Here is a 16,108-nt window from a genome sequence, read left to right on the forward strand (position 1 = left end):
CTTTCTTTTTTTTGGAAGGGGGGGGAAAAGGTTACATTTTTCTGTGTCAGAAATACGCCATGACACGAAAGAATCCATCAAATGACACTGCGTGTCAGGTCGTGTCACAACATCATTAAAACATTATATCTTGTTGATGAGGCTCTTGCCATCAATTCAGAGAATGACTGATTCGATCTGCAAAAAGTGGAAGTTTCTCTGCCCTGTTTGCAAGACAGCTGGCAGATCTGCGAGAGGAAGCACTATTTCATATTCTATTTAGAACATTAAGCCTTAATCCCATTAGAAGATTCATAGCATAGCCAGCCTTAGATAGAGAGATACTTCCATAGCTGGATGGATTTCTCCTACGACACCTGCACCGCATGCTTCATGAAGCCATTTGGAAAAAAAACAAGCCTACCGTCTTCCCAGCTCCTCTCTGAGAGCTTATCTCTCCCTCTAATACAGTTTAGTGCCAGGTTTTATAGACTGCTCATGCTGTCGGGAATGTTTGCTGGTATTCTGTTAACTTGATGCTTGGCTGTTCCAACACTATTCATTTAAGGCAAGCATCTGGCATGTAGCAACAAGATGGCTGATAGAATAAAATTAGGCAAGTTTATATGATTAACCATAGCTAGGAGCCAGCATTAGTCTCAGTTTATAAAAGATTGTAATATATCCTGTAGGTTATTTATTGAATACAGTAAAGCTGCATTCACAGGTTGGGGGTACCTGGGGAAACACACCTTTGAGTGCTGCTGTGAAGCGCTCCTGAGAGGATGCTGGCAGCCCCAAGGCCAGGTGCTGCATGAGGCTGGAGGAGGGAAAAGTCATGATGCTTCAGAGCAGGGGATGGTGGTAGCACAGGATGGCTCTCTCTAAGCCCCTGCCTGAACCAACATGGGAAATGGGAACCTGGTGGCCAAAAGTGGGACCTACGTGAGCTCAGGATATCCACCTTTCATCCCCATCGCGTACCTTGGTGCCAGGGCTAGCCCCAGCCATCTGTGCGCCCTACCAACAGGGTCTTCTGCTCAGAAGGACAGGCTGAGGTCCTCCCCATTTTGTTTCAACCAGAGGTTGATAAACCTAGGGTACTGGGTGCTTCCTCTGCCTTGGTGTCTCCTTGGCAGGAGACAGCCCGAGCCCTGACCCTGAGCAGGGATAAGCGTTTCCCAAAGCATGTGTGCAGCCCTGGTCTGGAGGGGCCCTGATGCCACTGGGACAGCCAGCTGGTGAGAGGGGGAGAGTGCTGGGCTGTCTGCAGGGCTGCCAAGTCCATATGTATTGGCTTTGTGTGGCAAGGTTTGGGTAGTGAGGGGGGTTATAGGAGTGGCTTCTGTAAGAAGCTGCTGGAAGCTTCCCCTGTGTTCGAGAGAGAGCCCATACCAGCCGGCTCTAAGACGGACCCGCCGCTGGCCAAGGCCGAGCCAATCAGCGATAGTGGTAACGCCTCTGTGATAACATTTTTAAGAAGGAAAAAGTTGCTGGGATGGACAGAAATGGCAGCCGGAGAGAGAGTGAGAACATGTAAGAGAAACAACCGTGCAGACCCCCAGGTCAGTGCAGAAGGAGGGGGAGGAGGTGCTCCAGGTGCCGGAGCAGAGATTCCCCTGCAGCCCCTGGTGAAGACCATGGTGAGGCAGGCTGTCCCCCTGCAGCCCAGGGAGGTCCACAGGGGAGCAGATCTCCACCTGAAACCCAGGGAGGACTCCACGCCAGAGCAGGGGGATGCCTGAAGGAGGCTGTGACCCTGTGGGAAGCCCACACTGGAGCAGGCTCCTGGCAGGACCTGCGGATCTGTGGAGAGAGGAGCCCACGGAGCAGGTTTTCTGGCAGGACTTGTGACCCCGCGGGGGACCCACGCTGGAGCAGTCTGTGCCTGAAGGAAGTGCACGTCATGGAAAGGACCCATGCTGGAGCCGGTCGTGAAGAACTGCAGCCTGTGGGAAGGACCCACATTGGAGAAGTTCATAAAGGACTGTCTCCCATGGGAGGGACCCCACGCTGGAGCAGGGGAAGAGTGTGATGAGCCCTCCCCCTGAGGAGAATGAAGCAGCAGAAAATAACATGTGATGAACTGACCGTAAACCCCATTTCCCGTCCCCCTGCGCCGCTGGGGGGTGTTGGTAGAGGATCCAGGAGTGAAGTTGTGCCTGGGAGGAAGGGAGGGGTGGAGGGAAGGTGTTCTGAGATTTGGTTTTATTTCTCATTACCCTACTCTGGTTGATTTGTAATAAATTGAGTTAATTTTCCCCAAGCTGAGTCTGTTTTGCCCGTGACGGTAATTGGTGAGTGATATCTCCTGCCCTTATCTCAACCCACAAGCTCTTTGTTATATTTTCTCTCCCCTGTCCAGCTGAGGAGGGGGAGTGACAGAACGGCTTTGGTGGGCACCTGGCATCCAGCCAGGGTCAACCCACCACACCATATGACATGAAAACTGTGCCCCAAAGTATCCTGCCCTAAATATGCCAACACAGCTGTGCTGGGAGCAGAACGTGCCCTGCCCTGACTGATTTGTTGAGGAAGGTGAATGCAACCACCACCTGCCACTCAATCCCCCCAGGTTTTGGGGAGCAGTCCAGAGGGTATGGGCTCTGTGCTCTCTGCAAGCCTAGAGGTGTCTGTAATACAGGCACAGGGCAGGGAAATGGGTTTCCAAAAAATTAGAAATTAAGAAAAAAAGAAAATGCATGCTCTAAGCTGAACCGTTCAGTTCTGCCAATCTCAGTCTGTTTAATTTTGCTTTCGTGCCATTGCATTTCTTACTACAGTTCAACAAAATTTGAGAGAAGAAGCCATCCTGAGCTGAGGAAAGAAACATTTATGCTGTTGTTAAATTGTAATTCCAATTTATTCCTTTCTTGCAAAAAGTTTTAGTTTTGAGGTATGGTCATTTGCTGAAGAAAAAAAGAGGATGGAGAAATCCTACTGCCTGATCTCAGCTCTGGGTCTCTCTTGGTCCTGGCTCAGTATCGTGCTCATCAGGAAATCCAGCCATCACCTACCATACAATAGAGCAATGATTGATAACTGTGTAATAACACTGACCCAGAAAACCGCACCTGTAATCTTCCCCTGATGAAGACTGCCTACATAAGTCACATCAGAGTGTTTAAATGCCTCACTGGTCTTTAAAGTAGTTAATTGTCCCAGCTAAGATGAAATGGTGTTCCTGAGGTTGCTGAGGAAGTCTCAGCCAGAGCAGAGCACGGCCATGGCTCTGGTCCATGCTGCGGTCACTGGTCACCTGCACATCCCGTGGGCTTTGCTGGGGTCTCCAACCGCAGATCACATTTCCACAATGTGCTGTTACTTGTCTCTCCATCACAGGCCTCTCCCTTTCCCCATCTCCCCAGGATGCTCCCATTCCCTGTCAGCAGCCCCCCGTCTCTGATGGGTCACCCACCCTGCAGCCTGAAGGTCCAAGGCTGGGAACTAGGAAAGAAGGATTTTCCAAGTGAGACCAAACAGTGGCCAAGAATTTTTAAATAAACACTGAGAACAGCTCTTTTCCCATTTATTACGAATGAACTAACTGTGTGCTGAGCTCTGTGCCCGGGTTGGTCTGTTTGTCTGCCTTTCTGTCTCCCATAGCCCTCCAACTAGGTTATCTATTTACCTATCTATTTACATGTATTTCTTTTCCCAGTGAATTATGTCAGGGAGGCAGTAAAGTGTTATGTATTCGCAAGCCCCATAATCTTTAAAAGCACAGTGATGCATGCTCCAGATGAGAAAAGAGCCTCCATCCAGTATGTTAATAGATAGCATTAGGGCAATAATGAAAAGCACTTGAGACAAGTAAGCCCCTATCAAAAGCTGAGTAATAGAGATGCACAGAATGAATCACAATGCACCTCCTCTGCAAAAGATATTAAGACGTCTGCTTTAGTGCAGGGTCTATTCACTCCAACAGCTGCTTCATTTCTCTGATTAAAATGGGAGTGGGGATAGCTTTTCCAGCCATTTCCCCTTTTATCCAGTACCTTATACACACGCACACACACAGACTCGTACCCATGATGTACACACAGCAGAGCCAGCACGCCACGCTGACAGATACACCCTGGACACGTAGAGGGTAGGACACACGCACACTGCACGCAAGGACACAAGCTACACAGGCATATTCTTACACACACACACACACACTCTGACACAGACATATGGGAACTACATCTTCTCATATACGTGCAGCTCCCAGACACAAACGGGCACCTTCAGACTTTCTGCTCTATGTGAATACACACACCCCCCCCGAATAGACCTTCAACGCATGTCCCACAATGTACGCACACGCAGACGCACACATATCCTTGCATGCCTAGTTCTCTGACTCTCCCATCCCCACCATGGGCCCTGTACTCCCACCCCAGCCCCTCTTGGATTGCACAGAGCCACCATGGGGATCTGGGCTGCAGAGACCCTCTCCCCCCACCCAGTTACAGCCATGCACTCAGGCCCTGGTGTGCAGCGAGCAGGGGAAGCCAGATGTGCTGGGGGCTGCCAGAGGAGAAAAGGGTCGAGCATCCAGGATGCAGAAGAACCTTGCTGGGACATAAAACACCAGCCATGAACGGAGGTGTTGGCAGCTACAGGAGGGGATGAGCAGACCCACAGTGGGACCATGCTGGAGATATATCAGGTACTGAATGCGCAGAGGAGAGAAATGCCCTGCTGCAATGCCTGCAAGGGCTCTCCAGTGTCCTGGACTGGACCCGTGGCTTTAGCATCCACCAGCAAGTGTTAGATGCCATTGCTGAAGCTCGAGACACCATCTGGGAGAGTCATGCCAAGACACAAAGCCAACTGACAGGCCCAGCTCCAGGAACACCAGTGGGAAGGGGATAAACCCATGCCATGGGGACGATGAGGTACTGGTACAGTTTACAGCCACCCTGGCAGTGCCAGCCCCGCCTTTGCCATGAGTACCACAGGCCAGAGCAGGAGCATGAAAAGGCAGGACCAGAGGTCTGAGCCACAGGTCTGTCTCTTGCTCTTGGCTCCCTGCTGCTGCCAGCCAAGGCTCTGGCCACATTGCAGGTCTGTGGGCAAACCCTGCTGGGGCCCAAATGAGCTGTGTGATACTCCACCTCCATGACATATAAGCTGATGGCCTGCGAGCTGGTGATGTTGAGGGTCTTCCTGGGGTATCCTACACTCATAAGACCTGCCCCCCATCTCACTGCTCCCCCAGGGCACAGCAAAACACAGACGAGCAGCCTCAGCTGCACATTATTAACTACGGCAAACTCCTGACTTAAACCCTGGGCAAAGCTGTGGCAAGAGCAGGAGATTGAGACAAATAGCAGGAATGTGCAGCCTGATAGTAGCTAACAGCCATAAACAGTTGGGATATTATGCCTGTGATCAGCTTAGGCTCATTTCTATTTACCAAAGACACACATGAGGGTAAATCATCCCGTCCTGTCCACTGTGGGCTTCTTGCACCTTCCCCACTAGCATTTGGAAAGGGTTCATGTTGAGCTGTGGATCGAAGCCTGGTCCATTCCAATAATTCCTCAGCCCTTGCATTGTGCCATGCACAGGGATGCATTGCTGGCCCGAGCTCTGCTGGCCCTCTCCCTCCCCCCTGCTCAGGGATATTTCTTCCTCAGGTTTTGGAAGCAGAAGCCAGGAAAAGCAGATGGGCACTGGTGGTGACAAAAGTGCCCCTGGCTGTGGCAGGGAAGAGTGCTGGGGAGGCACAAGTCCCATGGCAAGGGGGAGAGGGGCTTTGGGGAGGCAGCAAAGGACTGGCAGAAATGGCGAGAGCAGAGCTGTGTTGACGTCCTGCTGCGCTGTTTCCCCTGCTGCACCCCAATGCCCAAGCTGCTGCTACTGGGCTTCTTCAAGACTTGTGCAACAAGCAGGAGAGAGGAAGCAACCGAGAAGAGCTGCCCTGATGACAAGCCCCAGAGGAATGCCATAACCAGGTGAGAAATAAAAGCAACACAACTAGCGCATTAGGCGCAGAGCAAGCAAGATCCGGGCGAGTCACGCGGCGGTTAGCATCGTCTCTGAGCCGAGACAGAGGGCATGAGTCCTGCAATGGGGACAAGCACAGCTCTGCACAGCATCGTCACATCTCCACACCGGCTCTTCCCACCCGCTCGGTGTTTGTTTGGGCCGGAGGGGAAGGCAGGCTGCCAGGAGCCCAGTTATCGGGCTGGCAGTCAGCCCGCGCAGGCAGCATGGGAGCGCCCTGTCGTGGGAGGCACCGCATGCGGGAGCAGAGCCTGCCTGCTTGCAGCGTGGGGCTGGTGGGGAGGGAGGTGGGGAATTGGAAAGGGCCTGAGCTGACCCCTCTGTGTGCTACCACTGGGGCAGGACAGCTGCGTTCCCCTCCTTGCTCTGCCGGGGGGGGTTCAGTTGGCATGGAAAAGGATTTTCCCCACTTGTCAGCTTTTGCAATGCCCAGGAAAAGTGTTTGCTGCACGGCTGCACAAAAGCATACAAAGACCCTCCCTGGGGAGTCACCTGGGCAAGGAGATGGTGGATGCATGTCCCATGCAAAATAGCCTCCCTCAGAGCTCGTGCATCACTAACACTGATGGCTATAGAGCAGCATCTTGGGGACAACCCTGAGGCCTGTGGCTCAGCTCCCGAGGAAGATGCTCCAGAACCGCTTTCGCTGCTGAGCTCAGTTTTGGGAGTTGGACCAGCCTCACAGGAGCACAATTTTAGGTGCAAGCCTATAGCAAAGCTCTTTACCAAGAGTTCAGCTTTAAAGCTGAGAGCCTTGCGAGGGAAAAAGTGCAGTGAGGGACACCAAGGTGATGGGAATAGAGCAGACATCTCCACTCACATGCCCAATTACAAGTAGTAACCCCTACCCCAAAGCTGAGCATGCTGTGCATCCCCTTGCACAGACAGGTTGTCCCCATGGTCCCTGCTGGGCGATCCTCCTTGAGGCAATGTGGCAGGGGTGTGCCATGTTGTCCAGTGAGCCCTGTTCAGGAGCTCAGCAGAGCCTGGTTTCTCATTCTCTCTCCATCCTGTTCCCTCAGACCTCACTGCAGTAAGATGGTCCTGATAAATCCTGCACATCAGCTCTGGGTACCCCAGATGAGTACCCAGATGGAGTCCCACCATCCTGGGCATGGTCTGCCTGTTGGTCCCTGGGCCAGGCTGAATTAGGGGAAAATGTAGTCTGTAGCCATCCAAGAGCAGAGGGGACCAAAAGAAGGGAGGACACCAGAGAGGATGAGGCAGATCACTGAGGAGAAGCAGGCGGAAGAAGCAACTGATGTGCTGTTCATCCAGCTCCTGAAGATGGTTCAGGTGCAATCACATATCTATGGGATCTGGTCACTTAAGGTCCCCCTGAGGTGCTGAGCAGCTGCAGTGGCAGTGCATCTCCAGTCATTTGCTAGCCCAGTGTCTGCAGTCTGGTCCATGAGTGTCCCAGCATCAGTCATGACCAAGGTGGACACAAGACAGGTAAATCATGGGGACATGGGCAAAGATCTGGCAGGTAATCAGAGGGCTGCAGCTAGAGAGCCAAATGTGATCAGAGTGTTTGACAGCCTGTTACACACCGGGTGCAGGGCATCAAACCTACCCATGTTTGGCTTTCTCATGGCTGCAACTACCAGCAGCAAGCACTGATACCACCAAGCTCTTTGGCAGTCTCAGAAGTCACCACCCAGCACAAAACCCGGATGAGCAGGGGAGGAGGCTGCCATCTCCACTGGCACCTCCAAGCACGTTGCCAGATGCCCAGGAAAAGGCAGTGAGGCCTCAGCGGGGAGCTTCAGCACCGCATCTGCTGCTGACTGCCAAAATTAACATCACTGACAAAAGGCACGGTCCTGAAATTGCACCACCAAACAGATGGATTGCTGGAGTATGGGAGGCCTCGTAATGGAAAAGATGAGTAATTCAAGGAGGGAGTCTAGTGCCAGCTATCCAAGTGCTTGGCTGCTGTAGCAGGCTGGGAACCTGGAGTACTGCCTGTCACAGGGCTGGATTCCTCCAGCTCTCCAGCAAAACCTGCCGGGACAGTGCTAGCGGGTTCCCGCGAGCTGCCGGCAGTGCTGGCCCTGCTGAGGATGCAGCGGGCATCGCACGGAGCATGGTGCCATGACTGGCTCCCCTGGCCCACGCCGGAGGGGTTGGCCCCAGCAGCAGGTATGCACGGTGGCATGGCAGCTGCCTGCGTCCTGCCTTCGCCGCCCCGAGGAGGGATGTCGCACTGACGTGTGCTTCATGGCGTGGAGCGGTGACCGCGTACTTGGAGCGGTCGTGCTGCACGGAGACAGTGCTTGTGATCTCTCCTTAGCCCCTGCCATTTCCCTCTGCAGAAAGCCAGGAATATGCAGAAAATCCAGCCGGCTTTTGTCAAGCAGAGGAAAAGGGGGGATAACAGGAGTGCCTTTGTGTTGCTCCACTTTAAACATCCCAAAAACAACCCCAGCCACCAACTGGCTCTTTGAGCACCCAGTTCTCAGCAAAATCCTCACATTGAGACCTGTGGGAGCTGGCTCACTCCTTTGCTATGAAGTGACTCATGAGAAGATCAGAGAAAGTATGACTTTCTTCTGGCACTGAACAGCAAGATGGATGAAAACAGGGACAGGCACCCTCCTCTAACCACCACTGTCCTTGCTGTCCGGGAGCATCTTCGCTGCAGCCCATGGGGCTCATGCCAGGGTGAGGAGAAGGGGCTGGGATCCATCACCCTGCACACAGGGAGAGCACGGATCCTGCCAGCACAGCTACACTGATTTTACAGTCACAGCAGAGAAACAGGCACAACCCCATGTTCCCTTTAAACAAGCAGGATCTAACCCCACGGCCTCTACCACAGCTCACCCTGGGTTGTTGTTAGACCTGGGATAATGTAGGGTTTTTTTCTTTTTTAAGCACAAGTGCACTGAAATAATCCATTTTTCAGTGCTATGACTGTTGCTACATAAATGTGACACAGCATGTTTATACTGGATACCTGAAACTAAAACTATTGTGGAAAAATTAGTTTGCTGGGTTTTCAGCAGAACATTTGGACTGTTCACATTGCCCAGCCCTGGAGGTCCCTGGGGTCAGCATCTCCTCCAGCAGAGACCTCCCATCTCGCCGTGCCCTGAGGCCACGTTGGGTCACACTGGGACGTCAGGACCAGGGCACCCCGCTGCATCTCCTGAGGCCAGCATCGCTGGGCATGGAGTTACTGTACAGCAAATGCTGTTTGGCCCACGCCCTGCTCAGCTCTTCCTGCAAGTCCCATCTGACACACTGGAGGAGAGCTTAGATGGTTCAACATTTAGGCTTGGCTGCTCCATCCTTTTAAAGCTCCTGGAAAAAAAGGCAAGAAAGTGAGGGAGGCATAAATCAGTCACTAGTGTAAGGCCCCTTATCTCAGAACAACGCCTTGCAGTCTGTAATGGCTAATACATCCACAGGCCATCTATCATGCTGCAGGGTTTGCTGCAATTAGATGTGCTTTGCTGCGTGCTGACTGCAGTCCTGCTGCTCTCTGTACACCAACCCCACCACCGCAGCCAGGCGACCCTGCCATGGAGCTGCGCTTTCCCCCCCAGGGTGGCATGGGGGGGTCCAGGGAGCGCTGTGCATTTGGCTGGCTGTCTCAGGATGCAGGGGCCTGCGTGCTCCTTGCACCCACGTGTGAGCAGATGACTTGTGAGGCAAAGCGATGCTGTGGAGCAGCAGAAAGCAGCTGTTGGGAGAGGCTGAGCAGCGCAATGTGGGCACACTGCAGCCCCCCGTGCACCGGACAGAGCATCCGCAGTGCTGGGGAAAGTGCCTGGGTGCCGCAAAAAGTTGCATGACTACCATCATCCTGGCTGGCTGTGGTGTGCACTCAATGCCATTTCATAGGTAATGCGCCATTTAATATGATTTATGTACTCTAATTGCTTGGTTTGTTTTCTCCATGTGTAAGGCTGTAAGGGGATTGGGACTTTGTTGGGTTCCCTGCCTCCCCAAGTGGTGGGGGTGAATGGCAGCACCCTTCGGGCTCTGGTAGATACACACCCGGCAGACGAGGAGCAGGAGATCAGGAGCCCCGTGAACATGAACAGGATGGACATGATCAGGAGCCGAGTATGAACACATGTGGTCCAGGTGAGAGGAGAGCACCATGGGGCTGGTGGGAGGCATGTGGGAAAGGACTTGGGGGCAACACTCCTGTCACTCCAACATGTCGCTGCACCTCTGTCCACAGACTGCAAGGGATCAGGGACTAAAGCTGCTCTCCTACCCACCTCTGCAACAGAGAGGTAAGTGCGTGTGTGTACCAGAGAGCAAAAACGAGACCTATATGTTTAAACTGGCAAGTTCTGTGTTTGTCATCGAGCTGTAAAATGATACCCTAACAGATGAGGACAGGAACTTCTTGGAAGGCTCGAGCACAGACAGCAGGAGTGGGGGAATAGCATTTTGCTTTATTTCTTTACATGCAATCCAAGGTTTTATTTTTTTTTCTTGCAGTGTTATATTTTTCTATCCAAAAATGGTTATGAGACTGCCAGCTCTCAGAGGCAAGAACTGCCGTTCAGTTCAAGGGCTTGTACAGCGCCTGATACAACAGGGTCGGGGTCTCTAGCTGGGATACAGTTAAATGCACAAATAATAAACACTGGGCTTGAGGGGTAATGAAAAAGCAAAACAAGTGACTGGAAACAGTGTGAATATGTGTATCGGCGTGTGTACAGGCATTATCAAAAAGCTTGCATCTGAAATGAACACCAAACACCAGCTATTTCCAGCTGACTAGCTACATGGAGATGCAGAAGACATTACAGCCATGCAGATGATACTGAGCAGCAGGCTTTTTTTGTGCTGCATTGTAGGAGAACATGTGCTTAAACTAGCAGCCGGCTCCTGTTTATCACTAGAATATAGTACCTATTTCAGTGGGTGGATAATTTTAGGTGAATGAGAAAATGCTGCTTTTCTTTGGGTTAATGCCATGTGCTGGTTGAGATTATGCTCGCAGCAGTAACTTTTATCAGGTGCTGCGTGGTAGGAAGACAGCCGCTTAACTTGGCGAGTTCTCCCCCATTTATTTATCACTCAGAGGTGGTACCTTATTTGGCTGGATATGGATCTTGTGCAAGGTTACAATGCAGGAGGGGGATGTGTATGGCACAGAGCGAATGCCGACTTTCTGCGATGCTGTGACTGTCAGGATGTGCATGGAGAGACAAGATGCATGTGAGCTACTGCCGATATTAAGGATGTTGGTTTTTAGCTTAAATTAGGGGAAAATCCTTAACAAAATTCTTAACAAAACTGGAAAGGTTTATTCTCCAGTCTTTCGGTGAGATGCCAGCCAGCATCTAAGCTGCATTTCAGCTCTCAATTTATCTTGAGGCATTGCAAATGGCTGAACAACAACAGGGGTCTCCCCAGGGCACTGTCCAAGAGAGACAGACTTGGGCCCTGGGGACCCACCCAACATGGTCCCTGCCCACCTCGCAGACTTTTCTTCATCCCCCCAGCCTCACCAAAGGGGCAGCACTGAGAAGAGGGTGAGTGGGCTGGGAAGATGGAAGAGTAGGGACCACATGCATTGCTCAGTGCATCAGCAAGGAGCTGCCCTGCTGAGGGGGTCCTTCACCCAGCACTGACTTGGGGGTGCCAGCCAGCACCTACCTTGCTGTATGGGGTGTGCTGAAGGCAGCTGCAGCCCTGCATGTCTGGTGCTGCTGGGCCTTTTGCAGAGCAGCGTGGCCAGCTGAGCCCTTACCCTCCACGAGACTCTGTCCTTGTGGTGCTTTATGGCTATCACCATGTCCCAGTGCAAGCACAGACTGTCCCGGGAGATCACAGCCTGCCCAGCTGGACGGTAGAAGAGCATCAAGGAAGGGAGACATAGGTTTCCCACCCCTGAGGGCTCTCCCGGGGGGTACACCTCATTTTGTGTTATGCTTAGGAGGGAAGAGGATGGGAAGCCTCAGCTCCTGGAGTCAGGAGGGCTGTAACAACAGCTGGAGTGAAAGAAAAGCACCAGTAATAGTGGAACAACTATCCTCCAAGAGTCTGGCAGTGGATAAAGAGCCCATCAGACAAAAGGGCATACCTTTTCCTGGCCACATGGTGTTGCAGAGTCTGTATTACGGTTTAATGATGCATGGCACTGACAATCCTGGGCATTGATGTCTATGCCTAGAGAGAGAATCTGTTCGTCTGTTCATCTGTTGTACGGTGAGGATCAGGTGAAGGAACCCAGGCTGTGTCTGCAGTGCTCACTCACAACCTTCCTTCATGGGCTGAGAGCCAAGCACCTACAAACATAGTCACAAAGTGGGACCATGAGGCAAAGCTCAGACAACCCAGGGCTCCCAGCAGTGACACAGGGGTGACAGTGATGGAAGATCATGGGGACCATGAAGAGTTCATGGTCAGCCAGTGTGTTGCAGATTGGTGGGGACCTGAGATGGCAAATTTCTGGATGCTTTGGAGTTTGTGGTGTGGGGTGCTGTCATAGGAAGAACACACCAGCTCTTTGGACCCTGCTGTGACTGTTGCAGTTCATGGACATGTTGGTCCCACTGGCTCTCCCAGGTCTCATAGGTGGTGTCTTAGAAGGGACATGCTGGTCTCTGTACTCCAGGACCAGCCCAGGGCTGTGGGAATCAGTCCTAAACATCCAACCTGCCAGTCTCTCCACAAAACCACGTATTGGTCCAGGCAACATGGTCCAGGCAAGGCAGCTTCCAGGTGCCAGGGACCATCAACAAAGAGCCATTCACACAGGTCAAAAGCATGCTGGGAATGAGGGGATGGGGCCATCAGCCCTCCATCCTGCTCTGTACCACTTCTCACCCTCACTTCACAGCTCATCGGGGCGGTGCCAAGGGGCCAAGACAAGTGGAGCATCAGAAGCAGGGCAGTGTGGTGCGCTGTGGGGCAGGGACATCCCAGCACGGAGCTCTGGGCTGAGTGTTTAAAAAGCCTGACACGGCTGGGCTTGAAGCCAGGCCATTGTGTCCTGCCCTCACCCCACTCACCCCAAAGCAGATCAGGGGAGCAGCAGGGAACACACTTCCCAGTGTCCTGGTCTGGCACTCACGGACCAGCAGTCATCTTCAGATACTGATGTAGTGTTTCAAATCCCAGGGTTTAAAAAGCCTCCAGGCAACTTAACAGGCACAATTAAAAATGTGTCATTGAGAGCAGCAGCATGCCACAAACAAACTACAAGGCAGGGACACAAAAACCCAGTTCCAGCAACCCCGCTGCCTGTGGCATTGCGTCTCCCTGCCAAGTGCGCGTAAGATCATTGGTGGTGGCAGGGATCCCCCCACATGGGTGTGCGTGCACATGTGTGTGCAAGTGGACATGCATGGGGGTTGGGGTCTGTGTCTTAGCACACTTACATGTGTGAGACTGCGTGGCCCCTCTCCTGTGCCAAGGTGAGGGACATCTAAGGATATTGCTGTGCTTCGGCATAGAGCTCTGTGTGCTAACCGAAAACAGATGTATAAAAATAAACAGAAATACTAGAGATGTGATTACCAAGGAAACGCATTTACATACAGGAAAACGTCCAAAATGACTGTCATTTACTTCCTTTATTTATTCGCATTTATAGAAATGCTCCCACTCAGGGATCTGGGCTTGGTCATACTCAAATAGCAAGAAATGGAGCCTGGTGGACCCTTAGCCCATCACCATCCACCACCAGCTTACCCTGCTCCCATGAAGGAAAGCCACCCCTCTCTGATGGGGCTCGGCATATGCAGTGCTGGAAACTACTTTCCTTCATATCCCATCTCTGGGCACAAGAGATTTTCCATCAGCTTTCCTGGGACACCCCTGGGGAAGGATTTTCTGGCTCACAGTGGGGCAGACCCTGCCTGCACCCAGCTCTGGGCAGCGATGGGGGAATCAGGCACCAAGAGCTGTCAGGGTGAAGCAACAGGGACGTTATTGGCGCAGGGATATGGGGGAATTTCTCGGTCCAGTTGCCAGCAGAGAACCTGAAGGGGGGGAGATACAGGCTGAGGCAAATCAAAAGAGAAGCGTTTTAACTTGCAAGAAATGGAAATCAGAACAGTGAATTTGGGTCATGCCAAAGCATTTGTTCTACAGGAAATGAAATGTTTTACAAGCCTTTCCTTTTCTCCCTTTCTTTTTCCTTTTATTTCTTCTTTTGGGGGGCTTTTACAATAAAAAAAGTTTCATTTAGAAAATGCACAAATAAAATGTTTTAGTTTTCCTTTTTTCCCGCAGTTGTACACTGAATGCAACCCTCGCACCCAGCTTCAGTCTGATCAAAATGGCATTTGGGGCTCCTTTACCAACCATCAGCAACAAAATCCTGCACTATTTTGACTGGAATTCTCTCAGACTATAATCTTCACTCCAAACTTTTCCCAATACCCGTAAGAGCCCAGGCACTGAACAGTGACATGAGGGTCTGACATGAAGACAAGACCCACTCTGGTGGATGAGCCAGCTCCATCCCAGCCTCCAGAAAGCTATGGAGATGCTGGTGTGCAGCAAGCTGAGCAAACCTCGAGGTTCATGATGTTCTGGGAATGACTGCAGAGGAGATTGGTTTGAAGAGAAGATTTGTGCAGTTTTGGGGGGGGTACAGTTGTTTGTGGTGCAGCTTTGCCTAATGCAGGGATGCGCGTGGTCCTCAGACTGCTGGCCTCGACTCTAGAGATGCTCTGCTCTGGGGGAAGCAGGGAGGGGTGCAACTCTGGCAGGACTGGCACAGCTCTGGACAGAGAGCCAGTGACCTGCAGAGCATCCACATTTACCATAGGCAAGAAGAGACACAGAGGCCCTGGGGCTACTCTGCCATTGCTAAAGGGAACATTTGGCACCATGAACCTTTTGTTCCTGATGAGCTCTGGTCCATGGTGGGTCCATCAAATCTCCTGTTGGCTGTGTGGTGATCCTGCAGGACTGAGGGATGGTGCTATGGTTCCCAGCCACAGATGCAAGCCAGGTGAGGGAGGCTGAGTCATCAATGCCCACTGCATTACCCACGCCAGCCTCCCTCGGCAAAGGGCAGCTGGAAGATGACACAGTTTGCTGCTCTGTTCTTGCGCTGCCTCTGCCAGGTAATTAGAGCTGACAGGGTGTGTGCAGAGTTACTGCGTAATTGCCCACACACCTAAGGTGTGGTGGAAGTCAGGAGGTAAAGCCAAATCTTCCGCCTGACCTAGATGCAGAGGTGCTGCCCAGCAGCAGTAGGATGAGGAGGAGGAAGCAAATGATGAAATGCTTCTGTGGGCACAGCACGAGCCCAGCCTTCCCCCAGGCACCCTGGAAAGGGGACTGAAGTAACCCTAAATGATGCTGGAAGGGGAAGGCAAAGTGGCTCTCAGAGCAGGGCATGGAGCTGGGCGAGAGCATCTCTGCACAGACGGGGAGCCAGGGGCTGGCGCGGTGACACACTCCATCTGAGTCAGCCCTGCAACGCTGTCACACGAGAGGGCTGTATTAGCAGGAGCCTCATGTGTAGGACAAGGAAGGTAATGCTCTGCTGGCTGCCTGTGTTTGTGCCCACATGTTCAGTTGATCAGGTTAACTGGCTCATTTGCCTAGAAGTAGGGTGCCAAGCACTAATGGCTTTGGACAAGCAGCCTGTGCAATGTTTTGCTCTCCAGCCCTTCTGGGGGCTACCGCAGGTGCTACCAAGCTGGCCCGGATCAGGGCAGAGGGGCTGGGGCACTGCTGCCAGGAAATATGACAGTAAACGTGCCAGTAAGCCAGGGCTTCTGCAGCCATTGTCGACAGAGCAGTGCAGTCCCCATGGTGCAGGGGACTGGCCTTGTTACACTGCCCAAAGGAATAGGGATGGGCCACTGAGTCCAGTTCACAAATTGGCAAGCAACTGAAGAATAGGGACTAGGGCCGGGATACTCTTTTCCTCCCTTCCAACATCTTCTCGAGCTCTCCCCCAATACCTACAGAAAGTCTGGAGGCTACAGCATGCCCTAGAGCAGAGGTACCCCAGCATCAGCATGGGTGAAACTCCCACAGCCAAGAGAAAAGCAAAGCCCAGGTGACTGTCCCATCTTAACCTTGAACCTGCAAGTAACTCTCACCAGCCAAGTGCCATCAGTGCACCAGCATCAAGCAGGCCAGTAGTCATTTCCAGTCTTGGGAACATCATTATGCAGCAGGAGAA

This window comes from Haliaeetus leucocephalus, unplaced genomic scaffold (genome assembly GCF_000737465.1).
Source record: "Haliaeetus leucocephalus isolate CR32 unplaced genomic scaffold, Haliaeetus_leucocephalus-4.0 Scaffold517, whole genome shotgun sequence".
Classification (NCBI taxonomy): Eukaryota; Metazoa; Chordata; class Aves; order Accipitriformes; family Accipitridae; genus Haliaeetus; species Haliaeetus leucocephalus.